Source organism: Sitophilus oryzae, unplaced genomic scaffold (assembly GCF_002938485.1).
Source record: "Sitophilus oryzae breed Bouriz unplaced genomic scaffold, Soryzae_2.0 scaffold_1297_pilon_pilon, whole genome shotgun sequence".
NCBI lineage: Eukaryota > Metazoa > Arthropoda > Insecta > Coleoptera > Curculionidae > Sitophilus > Sitophilus oryzae.
In genome coordinates this window covers 14,060,542-14,074,309 of record NW_022145945.1, presented here as the reverse complement: position 1 = coordinate 14,074,309, position 13,768 = coordinate 14,060,542, and the positions used below count along the sequence as shown (strand labels likewise).

The 13,768-nt window shown below is 30.5% G+C and overlaps 1 non-coding gene and 2 pseudogenes across 1 annotated transcript; all 3 read right to left on the bottom strand.

Annotated features, from left to right (window-relative positions):
* LOC115874498 overlaps positions 1-13,768 on the bottom strand; it is an 84,986-nt pseudogene that overhangs the window by 16,820 nt on the left and 54,398 nt on the right.
* Positions 8,319-8,464, bottom strand: LOC115874840 (annotated as a pseudogene).
* LOC115874839 lies at positions 9,518-9,676 on the bottom strand. Its single transcript, XR_004048914.1, has one exon. It is a non-coding gene; the product is annotated as a U1 spliceosomal RNA (small nuclear RNA).

Genomic DNA, 13,768 nt, shown 5'->3' with positions numbered 1-13,768 from the left:
AAGCAGGCAGTAGTTATAATATAGGAAATTCAAATAATTCATTTTCTGACAGATGGAAATAAATTGTCTGACTGTTTGACACTTAGGAAGCTAGATAAAATCAAGCAAAATACACGTTTTCAAACTAAATCTTAAATAACTTAAAAACGATTTATTTTAGGTATAGGAATATGTCTAGTTAAAACGTAACGAATTGGCAAACTAAATTAAAAAAAATAATTTTTTAATCGCTCAATTCCATGACAGCTATTGCCATTATTATATGACATTTGAATAATTTAATTTTTGAAATAGATAGTCTTCTTTATGTCACAGGGGCTGTGATAATCACTAAATTTAACTTTTAGGCTGTACAAATTTTTTTGACAGGTAGTTTTTTTCGTCCAAAAATTTTAAATATTTTTTTCTTAAAAATGCTTCCAGGGAAATACCGCAACAAAATATTGCGATTTTCTAAGGCCTCCAAGATCTGAGGGGCCCCTTCGCTGTATCAGGCCCGTGGCCTCCGTTATATTGACCATTGAAGAATAACTTAAAAGCTAAAATAAATAAATTCAGTCTTAAAATACATATATAAAAAATAATAATTATTCGATAAAAGAAAATTACCCCTTGATTTAATTTCCTCAATAGAAAATGCCATTGACAATTACTGGGGCCTGATTGATAATTATGTAAATATCTGCTTCCATTTATACTGTTTATAATTGGCGTATACGTATGGTTTGCATACTCCCCCTACAAACTGCTTTATAACTACTGAACATATTGGCTTTGTTTGCCAGTTGAATAAAAAATGACTTATTAAGATTCGGAGGCCTCCTAAAAGACGGGGCCCGGGGCGGACCGCCCCTTCCGCCCCCCCCCTTTAGTCCGCCACTGTGTATACTTAAATTTATTACTCGCTGATAGATATTTAAAAACCTATAACTTTTGTATTTACCTTTTTGCGGTACCTCCTATATTTTACAGGATTTTACCTAATAATCGACCGTTTCCAGACATAAAAGCGGCCCTGTATATCGAGAAACTATAGTTACGCTTGTTGAATTTGACACTTCATGTCAGTTTAATAAAATATTTTAGTACTTTTATGCTTAGGCGTAAAACCTGACCTTAGGCGTGACCTTTGATAAAAAAATTTCAGTGATCTTACAGTAAGGTGCATTTGATTTTGAAGCACAAAAACATATTTAATAGATACTCATAAAACTTATCTCATAAAATAAAATATCTTCATTAAAACACTTACGCCGTTTTTTTTCAATCGGATCAAATTTGGTATTTTCTCGATGGTGTGATTTTTTTCCACAGTAGGTACTTGATTTATTTGTCTGTCTTAGAAAATTAGGTCCTCTATTATGTTTCTCTTCATATAAGGTAGTCTACACATAGTCGACAGCTGTTATACGTTTCGAAAACAGCAAATAATAGTAACGTCAGACCAAATATTACCTTTTCTGTTGTATAGACCTCGGGATAAAGTGTGTGTGATTGCATCTTTGTTTTACTTTCATAGAAATCAGAGAAATCGGAAAGATAAAAAATTTTAAAGTACAAATTGGAACTTTCAGCATTTCTCTTGTTTGAACTGTCATTTATAATTTGCCATGATTTATTATTCATTAACAAATTTATAAGGTCTGCGGTTTGGTACTAAACTATTCAGATTCCTCATATTGAATCATCGTTTATCATTTTAAGTCATAGCAAACCTATTAATTGTTTTTAGACCATTTTTGAGTTGTTAATTAGATTAGGACATTGTTGTTAAAAGCAAATTAAAAAAAATCATTATTAATAATTAACAGGGTTTAAAATAGAGGTGGACAAAGATTGAACGAGTCGTTCATTTGAACGAGTTTTAAAACCGCTTAGTTGGTTCAATAGAATCGTGGCCAGCACACATCATAAAACGACCAGTTTGTTTACGGCTCATTATTCGTTCAAAGAATCGTGAAAATTGATTCATTGCTTACAATACGGTTCATTTAAAAAATAAATATTAGAATTATATACGTATACAGGGTTGTTCACCACATACGACACGGAGTATTGTAACTAAACGATTAGATTTTTACAAATTGTAAGTTTTGGGTTCGTTGAAGGTCTATTAGAGCTACAATTTAAAAATATTTTTACAAGATACAGAGTGTCCCAAATGTGTAAAAAATATTATAGTTGTATTTTTTTAAATGGAACTCCCTGTATATTATTCTATTTTTAGATTCTACGATTAAAATAATGGTAAATTTGATTAAGGTTTATCATGCTTAAACCTTACCGTTTTTGAAATATTTTCAATTTAATGAAATTGCAGTAAAAATGTTAAGGCTTCATTTCTCCAAGGGTATTAAAGTTTTTAATACTAAATATTTACTGAAGATTATTTATTGATCAGATATTGTGTTGCAATAATAAAAATTTTACTTCCTTATACAGAGTGTCCAAAAATTTATATTAAATAATTACTAGCTTTAAACGGCAATAACTTGTTTAATTTAAATGGAACACCCTGTATATTTTACGTGAATCAGATGCACAATGTAATTGTCTATCAAACTGTATTGTTCCATTTTTTACCAATCTCTTCAAGTTTTCATAGAAAACGCTTTTTGTTATAATTTAGACTTCATTTATCACTATACCCATGGAATATTGACATTTTAGCTTATTTTTAAAGATGTAACAAATTTTCAAAGGGTACAGATACTAATATTGTCGATATAGTTCGCTTATTTAATTAAAAAAATAAAAAAAACTGTTTAAATATTTTTTGTTACAGAGGACCAATTAATATGATCCCAGTATTTAAACTACATTAATTGACTGTTTACGTTGTAGTAATAATTGCTCCAAATACTAAAAAACTTAATTTTGTGTCTGTATTAGACAGTGTGGTAAAAAGTAACACCTTATAAATTTTATTTCATTTATTGACGAATGCTTATTTATAAAAACAGACACATTCATTTTCATAACTTATTATTATATTGATTTCTGAGCCAAATCCACATTTATTTAGAATAATTTATTAATTAAAACAATTTAAGTTTTGGTGTTTTTGGTAGGAAATAATGGTGGTATATTTAATTGGTATACTCTTTTACAAAGATTTAAATAGTTTTTTTTGTATGCCAATGTGCTTACAATATTTACCATCTGTACATTTTGTACATATTATGGTGCTATAAAAAAATCTGAAATGTCAATATTCCATGGGTATAGTGATAAATGAGGTCTAAATTATAAGAAAATGCATTTTCTACAAAAACTTGAAGAGATGGGTAAATAATGGTATAATACAATTTGATAGACAATTACATTGTGTATCTGATTCACGTAAAATACATAGGGTGTTCCATTTAAATTAAACAAGTTATTGCCGTTTATAGCTAGTAATTATTTAATATAAATTTTTGGACACTCTGTATAAGGAGGTAAAGTTTTTATTATTGCAACACAATATCTTATCAATAAATAATCTTCAGTAAATATTTAATATTAAAAACTTTGATACCCTGGGAGAAATAGAGCCTTAAAATTTTTACTGGAATTTCATCAAATTGAAAATATTTCAAAAACGGTAATGTTTAAGTGTGATAAACCTTAATCAAATTTACCTTTATTTCAATCGTAGAAGCCAAAAATAGAATAATATACAGGGTGTTCCATTTAAAAAAATACAACTATAATATTTTTTACTTATTTAGGACACTCTGTATCTTGTAAGTTAGCTACAATACTCCGTGTCGTATGTGGTGAACAACCCTGTATATACTATGAGCGTGCTATGAGCATGGATACAAAAACGTTTGTAATATAGGTAATAACAATGATGATAAGTAATCATTTTAGATAACATTTCAAGCTCTATTATAGCAATTTTATATATTAGGTAGTAATAAAATAAACTATAATTTAATGCCGTCTTAATAATTATATAATACTACCCGAAACAGTGAGTGGAAATTTTTTTGGAAATTTTGGGGTAGTAATATCTATAATATATTATCCCTGAGTAAACAGCTTTAATAACTGCACTGTTAAAAACTAAAATACTTAAATATTATAAGGATATTATGAAAAAGCCACGAATTTAATATTATTTTAATGCGATCAACATCGGAACTTCGTGAAATACATGGTCGAAAATTTCTGATTTCTGCCGTATCGAGCGCTGCGGTCGGAATTTTATATCAACTGAACTGTACCAAGCCTATAATAAAAGAATCAACTTATTCTTTTTTATTTGGTAAGACTTTTATACGTATAAATTAATATTAACACTTTAAAATATACCTACATATAAGTAATTGTCCAAGAATACCAAATGTTAAATATAAATTTTCCTTGAATACACTATTTACTTTGTATAAGATAATAATTTATAGAAAAAATTAGGGGCAAAATACCCAGCTCTTTTTCAAAAATAATTTATAAAACATACATAGAAATAATAAAACTCGAAAAAATTAATTCAAGAGATTGACTCGTGAATTATTTATTTTTCTAATCTAATAATATCTGGTAATATTGTTGTTTAGTTTTGTTTAATTTTGTTATTTTTTATACTATTTTAAGATAATAAAGTCTGACTATGTATTCTGTAAACTTATCTTTGAGATTTGCCGACTGTCTTGTCATTTATTAGTCCACGAACAAAACTAAACGTTATCTATATGAAGAAATTTAATTCATATTCTACAGAAGTAATTAAACAGCATAGCAACAAAATTAATAATTGAAATAACCATTACATAACCTACTAATTATATTTATTTATCAATATATGTCTATTTATTAGAAAGTGCTGTAATTATAAATATATTTGATTTAATTTACATATTATCTTGTATTTTTTAATTTAAAATATATGTTACGGTTAAGTCATTTATTTTGGTTAGCTTACAGTCTATGACTTGCAAACGAGAAGGATCTCTGACTGACAATTGAGTCTATCATTTTAATTCAGAGGCATATTTTATTTTCGGTCATTTCCTGATGTCGTCTGTGGAAATCTTCTTCTTCTAACTACCAAACCTTGTCTACCAAAGAAATACATAAATTAACTGTTAAGAAAGAGAAGCAAGTATTTTCGGTATTTTTTTTTGGCACCTAACAATGTTGCCAAGTACTAGATCTTAATTTTCACTACATTTTATTCAAAGTGAACGTTAGTCAAATGATGTAGAAATATTTTTACTATTTTTTTTAATTCAAATATTATATTTTGTTTATAAAAATATATATTATATACCGGGTGCGTCTCAAAAATGGCTCACCCCTATAACTTTTTCATTTTTTCAGATAAAAAATGGAGATTTGGTATGTTAATATATGACATAAATTAGGATTGATTGACGTATTCAATTGTTTTCTGCCACTTCCTGTTTCGCCGGAAATTACTACAACTTTTGATTTTTAAATGGTACCCTCGGTTTTTTGTTGCTTTATTCGATAGAAAATTATACTCTGAATAGAATGACATATCATATGTCAACTTTGACATTTTCGCATATGGTTTGGTTTGGTTTTTGAAATTATAACATGCGGTTTATAACGATAATTTGACTCGAAATACCAAGTGTGTGGTATCAAATTATTCGTAAAAAAATGCTTTTTCCAAATATGCTAATGAGCCACCCTCGTTCCATTTGAAAAAATTGAGATGTGATTAAAAATACGATTTGGGCATCTTTTAACCAGCCAGGACAAGACACGAATAACATTATACGATTAAATCTATTTTTCCAAGGCTCCTTGATTAAAAATTAGTGTTTTTAACACAGCCATGGCACTCTAGATTGAAATTTAAAATTCAATTTTGTTTTAAACAAAAATGTCAAAAGTTGACATATGATATGTCATTCTATTCAGAATATCATTTTTTATCGAATGAAGTAAAAAAATACCGGGGATGCCATTTGAAAATCAAAAGTTGTAGTCATTTCTGGCAAAACAGGAAGTGACAGAAAACAAGTGAATATGTCAATCAATCCTAATTTATGTCATATACTAACCTCTCGTTTTTTTATCTGAAAAAATAAAAAAGTTATAGGGGTGAGCCACTTTTGAGACGCACCCGGTATTGGAACCTCATATAAATATATATTGTATTCCCCATCTATACTAATATCAAAGATAATTCTACTTAACTATAATATTCTTTGCTAATATATAAAATCTGACTCACTGATTAAAAGTGACTGACTCACTGATTAATCACGATCCTGCTCAAACCACTCAACGTAAGAAGCTCAATTTTTGCATACAGGTTGATTCTAGTGTATAGAGGTTCGATAAGTTCGAAAAGAAATTCCAGTTCCAAGGGGGTGAAACCACCCCTCAAATATTACAATATTTTTTGTTTTAAAAACGGTTAAGTTTCCGAAAAAACGCTTAAACACGTGTATTTTATTCTGTTTTTTTTACATATTTTAAGATTGTTTAAAAATGTATACCTACAGGGTGTTTCGAAAAATCTAGTCATTGATTAATCACGATCCTGCTAAAGGGCTTGACGTAAAAAGCTGATTTTTGGAAAACGGATTGACTTTAGGGTGTAGAGGTTCGATAAGAAGGGATTTTTCGAAACTCAAATTTTAAGGGGGTGAAACCACCCCTCAAATATTAGAATATTTTTTATTTAAAAACCGGTGAGTTTTTCGGAAAAACTCTTAAACACGTATATTTTATTTTGTTGTTTTACATATTTTAAGATTTTTAAAAAAAATATACAGGGTGTTTCATAAAATATGACCATAGAGTAATCACAATTCTGCTTAAACTGCTTGACGTTTAAAGCTGATTTTTCGCAAACGGATTGACTGTGGGGTGTAGAGGTTCGATAAGGAGGGGTTTCTCGATTCTTTTTTCCCATGCTGACATAAATGTGAGAAAATTTTATCCAGTTTGTATGTTAATGGAAATTCTTGCTTTGCTTTATCATCACCATTACAAATGATTAATTCGACCCGAACGAAGTCGCGGGTACACGCTAGTATGTTAATAAAAAGTTGGTAGGCAGTTCTTTCAGTTTCAAAGTAAAGGATTTTTTCCAGTTTTGGTCCGCGGTTATTTCCCCTATCCGCCTCCTGGGGTCGCGTCCGGTGGGAGTTTGGAGTTTTCCACACGGATTTTCTCAAAAACGGACTACGGAAACACGGAATATGTCAAAAACTACGACTTTGACTGATTTTGATGTTATTACAAATTTTTTTGCAAATATTATTCCTAATTGTAAATTGAAAACCGCGTTTCGCTAGCTACTGTAATCTTGGAGTTACGATTTTTTAAAATTTTTAACCCCCTCCCATACCCCCTTTCCAATCCCCCACCCCCACCAAAAACTAATGGCCATATTCTCGGGTGCCAAGTATTTTTGTACCAAATTTGGTTAAAATCGGTTTAGCGGTTTTTGAGTTATCGTATTACAGACGGACAGACAGACGGACACCATAAAAATATTTTGTATTTAGGTTATTTATGACCCAAATAACTCATTTTGAGTGAAATAAAAAAAACTTTTTTTTTGCCGATCTTAATAGCCTACCATACCTATTGGTATGGTCGGCAAAAAATTCTGGGATGTAAAACATTTTACGTATTATTCAAGAACCAAAAAAAGTGACGCATGGCAAGACCAAATTTACCTACAGTCGCTACTTCGGGAATAATATAGGCGATGAAAATTTACAAACTTTAAAAAGATACTGTAGGCTGCTATACGGGTCTCCACTTTCCAAGAAACGTAAAGTCAAGGCTCAGCGTTCTCTTGGCGATATTGTTATTCTATTTTTTTTTATCTTTTTTGGTGTAATTAAATTTAGTAAATATTCAAAGTTGGGTCTGGTCATTCTCGTAAAGTTTTTGAACTGATCATAACCCTCCTCTGCTGACATAGCTCTCCGTTGTCAAAAAAATATTGATCGGCATGAAACAACTCTGCTGTGCGCGCACAAGTGGATGTGGACCACTTCATTCGTCGAAAAATAAGTTTTTAATTTAAACGGAGCCGAGAGCGCAAACGAATGCCATGCGCGTACGCTCAGCTCGTGCGTGCTCAAGTTTAAACATGAGTCTAAACGTACCTTTACGCTTACGCCTAATATAAAGTAAATGACAAGTGTTACGCTACGTAACACTAGATATAGATACATAAATAAGTTGCCTAACTTAAGAAGCAACTAATGGATATATGCAGAGATGCAGAGGTAGAGGATATATGGAAGCGGAGATCGGGGATTATGCGATAGGAGTGAACAGGGATTTGTGAAAACGCAAATTGCTATATTTATTTTTAATTTAGTTTAATACCGGGACAGCGCGTACGCAGTCCCGACTACCAAAAATTACGCGCCCGAGTTATCCGCATTAGGGATAATCAGGGGGGTGACAGTGAAATAGGAAAATTGGAAACAGTCATTAGTGTCATTCCTGTCATTCTCCTCACGACAAGTATGGCCGCCTAGACAAGGACAGCATTGTTTTTGTCTAACTATTGTCTAACTTCACAGTTTAGAATTGACAGATTTCAGTTTCAGAGACAACTTCAGATTTGTTCTAGAACAAATTCGAAAATATTCGACGCCATTTTAATTCATTCCGTTTAGTTTCGTTTTGGAAGTTCAATTTAATATTTCGGCTGAAATTTATAAATATAAAGGTAATAAAGTATATAAAATATAAATTACATGAAGAATCCTGGAGAAAATGACGTTTCTGCAGTAGTAGGTATGTCCCATGTATATCAAAAATAGGTAGTAAATAAACACTGTTTTTACATTTTTTAGATGCAAGAAAATGGTGTTATAATCTCTTTGATCGGCGATTTTTTTGAAAATGGAAACAATTTACAGCAAGGTAAGATCATTTTTAACTATAGCCAACATTAGTTATCTCCAGTATGTGCGATTTATTGTCAATAAAGCAATAAATCGGACTGATAATCTGATTATGTTATCCGACTAAAAGTCTCTTTTTGCATCTTTTTGATTTATAAGCCAGGTTCTTTGGGAATAATGGACGCTTTTTTTAAACAGTTTATTTATATTTTATACCTATTGATATTTTTACATTGTTAATTTTTGTATAAAAAAATTGTTTTTCTGTTTTCAGGTTTTTGTATAAGGCTCCCGTTTTCATGTTCCTGTGTCCGTTTTCTGTCCTTGAAGTTTGCGAATGCGTGTGTTTATTTACAAATTACTGTAAGTCATGCTTATACCTTAACTAATTTACGTTAAAAGTGCATATAATTAACTAATTGGTATTGAAACAATACAATCCTCTATATTTTTATATTTATTTAGTCACGTTGTTCCATATTTCAAATAAATATATGTGAATAAATTATTTTTTGGTTTTATTTATGAAAAGAAAAAATACAAAATACATTTGAACAGAAAGAGGGCCCGCCATTGAATAACCGGAAACGGAAATGAAAATTAAGCCATCATGTCAACCTGTCAATTGGAAAGCTAGTTCTCCAGACGACAACGAAGGCTTTCGGTGGCGTATCGTGTTTCCACGATTTAACACAGAGTTGACACTTCTTTCTAGTTAATTATTTTATGGGGATAATCGCAGGGGTCAGCCCAGCCGTAGTGCAATGGGAGGGCCTCACTCCGGAGGAACCGCCTTATTGATCACGGTAGCCTCTACGCCAGGTAAATATGCATTTGCACCTTTCCCTTTGAGCTTTCAATGGCTCAATCGTAACAAGCTCGATAAGCTGTAGCTCGTATCAGTTTTATACTTAGATCTTAATAAGATCTAAGGTTTTATAGTATCGGATTAAGTTTTACGGGTAGCAATTGATAGATAGGGTCAAGCTAAACTAATAGCCTCAAGCTTTGAATTTAGGTAATTATTAGTTTATTTGGTTCATTTTGTAGTTACCTACAATGTACAATGTCGATTAGTTATTCTGTTTGTTTATCTGACTCATTTAATTTAAAATAATTGAAAATAGTGGTTTGTAAAAAGCTAGTTATCATTGGTTAGAAATGATAAAAATTTTATAACAAAAAATATCAAGTTTGAAGTAAAGTTTAAATCACAGCCCATTTATAACCAGCTTGTCGATTTACGATTACTTGCATGAAGATCTGCGTACTTTTTGGTATTAAATTGAAACTGGTATTGGATAGAGGAAATAGTTCTTACCACTGAAGTGTATTCGGATAAAGTTCTTTCTGACGGTGCTCTGTGGCTATCTTCACCATCAGAATATGCGGCACTTCTGGTCACGTGAACAGGTGTTGGAGATTCATTGTGTCGCAAAGGTGACGCTATGTAGTGATTTTTTCCTATTTTTCGAACCATAGCTGACACCTTTCTTGTTACTAGATGAAGAAAATTGATTATCAGCTACACATCTGAAAATAAATTTAAAAAAAACATAAAATTAAAGCGTAAAAAAAATGTTGATTTTTTATAATATTATAGACTGAGAAGAATTTAGATATCATATTCATGCATTCATGTATATAAGCCAATATTTTAATGTATGTATATCTAATAGGTATAAACGAGTACTTTAGCGGTAAATATATATGTACAATATGATTGAAAAAAACGCCGTCAGGGATGGCTATGAAATGAAAATCGCTGTCATTTTACATGTAAAATTTTATGGGGAATGTCATCGATGTTCATTTCCAAGCCAACTAGACGCCGCTTTTCGATCATCTCTTCACAATAGTTAATTTTTGTATTTAGATTTTTGTTTTTTGTTCTATCATTTACTTTTCTTATTTATGGATTTCTTATTTTTTATGGAGAACGATTAAGAAACGTAATTTTTCGATGTTAATGGTCCAATCTGGCGTTGATGTCTCTATATTTATACTAGGTCTGGTCACCTCATCTTGGTGGTCTGTATTTTAAAACGTACGACAGAAATAAATATAAATGACCGAGATACCGGCAAAAGACCGACATAGCGGCATACAGTGTTACCAATTTTTACGTTTGTAGGAAAATTTGTGTAGAAAAAAAATAAATTATTTTAAAAACTTTCATGTATACTACTGAAATGAAAATAATATATCTAAGCCAAATATAATATATTACAGCTAACATTTGCTACAGCTAACATATTACAGCTAATAATCGTATTATGAGATTTTCCATAGGTTTTACTGTCAGTTCAGTTTGCAGGTCATCTCTAGCTCATCAGCATCCGTGTAGATATTTTTGTTTACAAACCAAATGTTACACCTCCAAAATCTATTTGTAACATTTACTATACTGACTCATAGCTCTCCCGTATGATTCATCTATTAAACCTGCTACTTTCATGTACTACATACAGGTATACTATATTACTGCCATTACTCTTTGACGAGTAGGTATTTGAAACGCATCAGAAGATGGTTATACGTTCTCTTCCATGAGCTTTTCTGTGACTACTCTCTTCCGCACTCCGGACATTCAAAAATCGCATTGCTTTATTACTTGTTTACTTTTTGGGTGTCGCTATTGGGCGCTGCTTCCTCCCACTAATTCTGCATGCTTAGCCCTTTTAAGTTTTCATGAAAAATATCCTTGTACCTTTTGAGTTGTCCACCCGGTTTCCTCTTACCGTCTACAAGCTCTCACCGTAAAGAAGAGATTTCGGTAGGCGGTTTTCTTGAATCCTGCATACATGACCAGCTCGTCTTAAGCGGGTTTTAGTAATCATGACTTCAGTGCTCTCGCAGCTAGTTTTTTCAATTACCGATACGTTTAAGGCATGGTGGTACCATTTGATTCTTAATAATTGGCTAAGATATCTCTGTTGCAACTTGTTTAATGCGTTCGTGTGACGCGAGACGGAACCCAAGTTTCGCTTCCATATAACATGGTGGGGATTATGATTGCTCGCTAACACTGCAAGTGTCGTTTTTGTGCTCAAGTCATGATTGTAGAAAAACCTGTCTTGTAATTTCCAGAATGCTCTTGAGGCGCTGCTAATTCGGTGCTGAATATCAGAGTCGATATTGGCCGAGTGAATTTCAATATTTCAGTAGTTCTTCTCCGATTTACATACATATACAGGGTTGTTCACCACATACGACACGGAGTATTGTAGCTAAACGATGAGATTTTTACAAATTGTAAGTTTGGGGTTCGTTGAAGGACTATTAGAGCTACAATTTAAAAATATTTTTACAAGATACAGAGTGTCCCAAATAAATAAAAAATATCAAAGTTGTATTTTTTAAAATGGAACACCCTGTATATTATTACATTTTTAGTTTCTACGATTAAAATAAAGGTAAATTTGATTAGGGTTTATTATACTTAAACCTTACCGTTTTTGAAATATTTTCAATTTTGTGAAATTGCAGTAAAAATTTTAAAGCTTCATTTCTCCAAGGGTATCAATGTTTTTAATACTAAGTATTTAATGAAGTTTATTTATTGATCAGTTATTGTGTTGCAATAATAAAAATAATACTACCTTATACAGAGTGTCTAAAAATTTATTTTAAATAATTATTAGCTTCAAACGGCAATAACTTCTTTAATTTAAATGGAATGCCCTGTATATTTTAGGAGAATCAGATGCACAATTAAATTGTCTATCAAATTGTATTATACCATTTTTTACCTATCCCTTCAAGTTTTCGTATAAAATGCATTTTCTTATAATTTAGACCTCATTTATCAATATATCAATGGAATATTGACATTTTAGATTGTTTTTAAAGCAACAAATGTACAAAATGTACAGACTAGTAATATTATCGTTTTTAGCAAAACGATAATATTACTAGCCCATTTGTATGCAAAAAGAAAACTATTTAAATCTTTATAAAAGAGTATACCATTAATTAAATATAACACCATTATTTGCGCCCATATACTAATTAATTACATACTTAATTGTGTTCGTTATTAAATTATTATAAATAAATGTGGATTTGAGTCAGAAATCAATATAATAATAAGTTATCAAATTAAAGTCTCTGTAGTTATAAATAAGCATTTATTAAAAAATGAAATATCATTTTTAAGGTGTTACTTTTTATCACACTGTCTAATGCCCATACAAAATTCAGTTTTTTAGTATTTGGAGCAATTATTATTAATCAAAGCAAACAGTCAGTTAATGTTGTTTGAATACTGGAATCATATTAACTGATCCTCTTTAACAAATATTTAAACAGTTTTTTTTATTTTTTTAATGAAATAAACGAATTATATCGACAATATTAGTATCTGTACTCTTTAAAAATTTGGTACATCTTTAAAAATAATCTAAAATGTCAATAGTCCATGGGTATATTGATAAATAAGTTCTAAATTACAAGAAAATGCATTTTCTGCGGAAACTTAAAGAGATAGGTTTGAAAAAAATAAATGGTATAATATAATTTGATAGACAATTAAATTGTGCATGATTCTCGTAAAATATACAGGGTGTTCCATTTAAATTAAACAAGATATTGCCGTTTGAAGCTAATAATTATTTAAAATAAATTTTTAGACACTCTGTATAAGGTAGTATCATTTTTTTTATTGCAACTCAATAACTGATCAGTAAATAAACTTCAGTAAATATTTAGTATTAAAAACTTTGATACCCTTGGAGAAATGAAGCCTTAAAATTTTTACTGCAATTTCACAAAATTGAAAATATTTCAAAAACGGTAAGGTTTAATTATAATAAATCTTAATCAAATTTTCCTTTATTTTAATCGTAGAAACTAAAAATGTAATAATATACAGGGTGTTCCATTTAAAAAAATACAACTTTGATATTTCTTACTTATTTGGG